This window comes from Phodopus roborovskii, unplaced genomic scaffold (assembly GCF_943737965.1).
Source record: "Phodopus roborovskii unplaced genomic scaffold, PHOROB, whole genome shotgun sequence".
NCBI lineage: Eukaryota > Metazoa > Chordata > Mammalia > Rodentia > Cricetidae > Phodopus > Phodopus roborovskii.
Genome location: NW_026126407.1, coordinates 22,546,008 through 22,550,759, shown reverse-complemented (window position 1 = coordinate 22,550,759; position 4,752 = coordinate 22,546,008). Strand labels below are relative to the sequence as shown.

General features: G+C 45.0%; 1 non-coding gene across 1 annotated transcript; it reads left to right on the top strand.

Moving 5' to 3' along the window:
* The first annotated feature begins 4,212 nt into the window (after nt 1–4,212).
* Nucleotides 4,213–4,284, top strand: LOC127219863 (small nucleolar RNA SNORD55/SNORD39). The gene has a single exon (XR_007834296.1). It is a non-coding gene; the product is annotated as a small nucleolar RNA SNORD55/SNORD39 (small nucleolar RNA).
* The last annotated feature ends 468 nt before the right edge of the window (nt 4,285–4,752 follow it).

The following is a 4,752-nucleotide window of genomic DNA, read 5'->3' as shown; positions in this document are numbered from 1 at the left end:
GGCATATTCCTTTTATATTACTTTCTCTTTAAAGACTTTATTATTTCTAAACTATATTTATTTTTCTATGTCTATAGCCATTTTCTTTTCTTTCTACAGCATCTAAGCACATTTTTAAGCATGCTTCATCTGTTTAGAGGTTGTTTTCAGTCTAGACCTGACTTTTGGCCCATCTGCAGCCTTCTCTGACCATGTGAGCTAAACCTTAAACTGCTAGGCAGTTTCTAGGCCCTCCAACACTAGCACAAGGCCTGGTGGCTGGCTCCATCCCCTTCAGGTGGAGAGTGGAAGTCTCATGCCTGCAGATCCTTCCTGGAGCCAGTCAATCTACCCCAGCTCTGGGAAGTTTCTGGATCCACACTGCAGTAGGCATTTCTACTTAGTGTCCTACCACCAAGTAGTGCCTCACCCTGCTACTCCGTAGCAGGACCTCTTAAAAGAGCCATGCCCCCATGTACACTGCAAAAACCAAATCTACTGAGAACTTTTTTTTTTTTTTTTTTTTCATCTTTTTCAGGCCCTATGTGGATTTATTTGCCAAGCTTTGGGAACCAAATGCAGTAGTTTCTTGTTTTGTTCTTTGTTTTGTTTTTTGTTGTTGTTGTTTTGTTTTGTTCCTTTTTTTTTTGTGACCGCCAGCCCACAAATAATGACCCTGAAATTATTGTTAATTATGAAAGTTTGACCTTAACTTAGGCTTGTCCCACTAGCCCTTATAACTTAAATTAACCCATTTTCCCCTCCTCCCTATTTCTCTCTCTGCCCAGAAGTCCTGCCTATTCTTTCCTACCTAGCAGTTGGCCATTTAGTTCTTTGTTAAAGCAACCAGAAGGTATCTCAGGCAGAGAGACACAGCTTTACGGTGTAAACAGATATTCTGCAACGATTTCTAAATATTATTGTATGTGTAGTGTGTGGTGTGAGCACCACAGTGCATGTATGGAGGTAAGAGGACACTTTGGTGGGTGGGGAGCCTGATTAAGGAGGGGGATAGAGAAGAAGCTTTCAGTTGACTGTCAGACCTCTCTCTGAGACCCTCCAGATGTGCTCACAGTAATCCCCTCCTCCCATCTCTGTGCACCCTCGGGCATGGTGCCTCCTCTTCTCAGAGGCTTCTGTAGTGTGATTGGTTTATTTAGAACTTGGCATTTGAAGGTGGGAGGAGAAAGGCAACACCACCCTCCTATTCTGTATCAGCCTCTGTATACGTTAGAAGAAAACACAGCTCAGACAAGTGAGCAGGATGTCAGTCAGCTCTTGCCTGCTCTCCAAACTGAGTACCTTTGTGTAATATACAGACTGTACAACCTGATGTGCCAGCTGGTACCACCGCTTCCCTGGTGATCTGCTTAATCCTCTTAGGGCCTATTGGGCCCTGTCTTAACATCTCACAGCAGGAAGCATCTTGAGCATTGTTTTAGCTGCTCTTTTCCTCCCCGTTTTTCCTCCAAGTTTCTGACACACAACTTAAGGTGGCACCAGGACATCTGTCCTTTATGGCAGTCTCCTTCCATGCTGCGCCTCTTGAGAGACAGATTAAGGTGGCAGCATTGTGTGAAGGGAGCTGCTCATCTCACAGCAGGCAGGAAGCAACAGGAGAAGGGACCAGATATGATTCTCACAGTCCCACCCCCACTTATCCAATTCACATGTTATATTGATTTGGGTTCTTTGAGTTCTTTAACTGAAACCAGTCCTGCTGTAGACCTTTATGCTGTAGGAGCTGCTGAGACTCTGGCAAGGAGGCACAGGAACCCTGTTCTGTGGCTTTCAGAGGGTCTAGTTCAGAGGTGGGTGGGACCAGAATTGGAAAGATGGACAGATGGACAGTGCTCCCAGAAGTCTGATCAAGGATGAAGTGTTGACATTGAAGGTGATTTTATCTGTCCTTGAATGTTTTCAACCACAGGCCATTCATCACCTGTTCTGCTCCCTCAAGCAGAGCAGGGCACCCTCCTTCCAGGCTGCCCAGCCTTACAGTAGCCAGAGATCACTACTTCACCAACAGTCAGCAGGCAGCACCAAACTTCCTGCCAGAATGCTGCACACCAACTATCACTAACCTACCTAAGCTCATGCCAGAAAGCTGTCCCTGAATCCAACATAGCTATGTAGGAAACCAGGGATTGGGGGGGGGGACCCACTAATACACACAGAGGCAACCAGAGAATCCTGGAATGTGGGACAGTTCATAAAGTAACTAGGGTCTCTTTTAAAAGATTTGTTGCAGGGAAGTGATGGCACATGCCTTTAATTCCAGCACTTAGGAGTCAGGCAGGCAGGAAGATCTCTGAGTTCCAGGTCAGCCTGGTCAACAGAATGAGTTCCAGGACAACCAGGGCTACACAGGAAAACCCTATCTTAAAAGGAAAAAAAAAAAAAAAAAAGATTTGTTTATTTAAGGAGCTGGAGAGGTGGCTCAGTGATTAAGAGCACTGGCTATGACAGACGGGGATGGCACACATCTTTAATCCCAGCACTCGGGAAATAGAGGAAGGCAGATGTCTGTTAGTTTGAGGCTAGCCTGGTCTACAGAGAGAGTCTCAGGACAGCCTCCAAAGCTACAGAGAAACCCTGTCTCAGTGGGGTGGGGGGGTGGGGGTGGCATAAAAAAAAGGAGCACTAACTGTGCTTCCAGAGGAATCCCACAATCCACATGGCAGTTTATAACTAGGTGATCCAGCACCCTCTTCTGAACTCTGCAGACACTGAGCGTGCCCTTGTTGCGGAGACATACCTGCAGACAAAACACACTTGAAGACAAAAACACTCATACACATAAAAAATAAAACAAACCTAGCCAGATGGTGGTAGCACATACCTTTGATCCCAGCACTCAGGAAGCAGAGAGAGGCAGATCTCCGTGAGTACAAGATAGCCTGGTCTACAAAGCCAGTTCTAGGACAGCCAAGGCTACACAAAAAAAACCCTGTCACAAAACAAACGAATAAATAAAATCTAAAAAATGAGGGGAGTGAGACATGATCTCAGTCCTAAACATAAAACAGCTTAAAAAATTATTAATTTCCATCTTGTGTGTATAGATATTTTGCCTTCATGTGTACCTGGGTACCAAATCCAAGTACCCTAGGAGGCCAGAAGATGGATCCATTAGAACAGACAATGTGAGTCACCATGTGAGTGCTGGGAACTGAACCTGAGTCTTCTTGAAAAGCAGCCAATACTCTTAACCACTGAGCCATCTCTTCAACCCCTAACTGATAAGAGTTTCAAAGCCATTAGTTGGCAGCACTGGAGAGGCTGAGGCAGGAGGATCCCTGAAAGTACAACACCCTTGAGGGCTGAGCTACGTTAGTGGTTTAGCCACACACTCAGTCTTAAACATCTATTTACTTACCATGTGTATGTATGGGTGTGCAAGTACCAGAGCTCCTGTGTGTGTGCATGTGTGTGTATACACATATGCAAGTACCATGTAGATTCTAGGGATCGAACTCAGGTCCTCAGGCTTACCATCTCAATGGCTATTTCAATGGCCCATAGCCAGATTTTATATTAGTGAAATCAAGTCAATACTGACTCACAGTACTTCTGTATACACTAATATTAGCCCTGCCACTAGGATTCCGAGAGCCCCTGGGAATTAAAGGGACAAAGTCAACCATAATAATACATATGATAATTTATATATGATCTGATTGGTTGGTTGGTTGGCTGGACCAGGACCTTCTGTAGCCCCAGCTAATCTTGAACTTGCTCTGTAGCCTGGTCTGGCCTTCAACCTGTGAGCTTCCTACCTCTACACAGACGTGCTGGGATAATAGAATTCCTACTCCTTCTTTGTAAGTACATTTTTGTGTAGTTTTTTTTTTTTTTTTTTTTTTTTTTTGGTTTTTGGTTTTTGTTTTGTTTTCTTCTTTTTAATGTTCATTGGTGTTTTGCCTGCATATAATGTCTGTTGTTGGATCCTCTGGACCTGGAGTTACAGACATGTATGAGTTTCCATATTGGTGCTGGGAACCGAACCCAGGTCCTCTGGAAGAGCAGATAGTGCTCTCAACCACGGAGCACTGGTTGTTTTGTTAAGGTTTTTATGTATATGATTGTTTTACCTGCAGAAATGTTTGCCATGTTTGTGCATGGTACCCCAGAGGCCCAAAGAGGGCACTGGATACCTTGCAAATGGAGTTACAGACAGTTGTAAACCACCATGTGGATGCTGAGAAATCAATCCAGTGCTGTAGATGGTGACATGATGATACCTAGGTATGCTGCACACTCCCGACTGTGTCATACAGAGGCCAGACTTGGAGAGCTGAGTGGGGGGGGGGGAGAGCAGGAGCTGGAGAGATGGCTCAGCCATTAAAGGCTAGGCTCACAACCCCCCCCAATATATATATATATATATATATATATATATATATATATATAGAGAGAGAGAGAGAGAGAGAGAGAGAGAGCAGCCAGTGCTCTTAACCATGGAGCCATCTCTCCAGCCCCTCTTTTTTCTTTTTGGAGACAACGTCTCATTATGTAGACCAAGCTGACGGTGATCTCACAGACACCTGTCTTTGACTGCTATGATGAAAAGTATGCCCCTTTCACACCTTTCACTCCCTTCTTGTTGTTTGTTTCACATGGGGGTCTTGCTATGTAGCACTGGAACCCCATCTACAGACAGGCCAGGCTGCTCTAGAATTGCAGAGGTCTTGTCTCTGCCTCCCAAGTGCCAAGCTACAGGTGTGCCCCACAGCTGGCTTACATATGCATACCATCTATGAGCCTGACCTG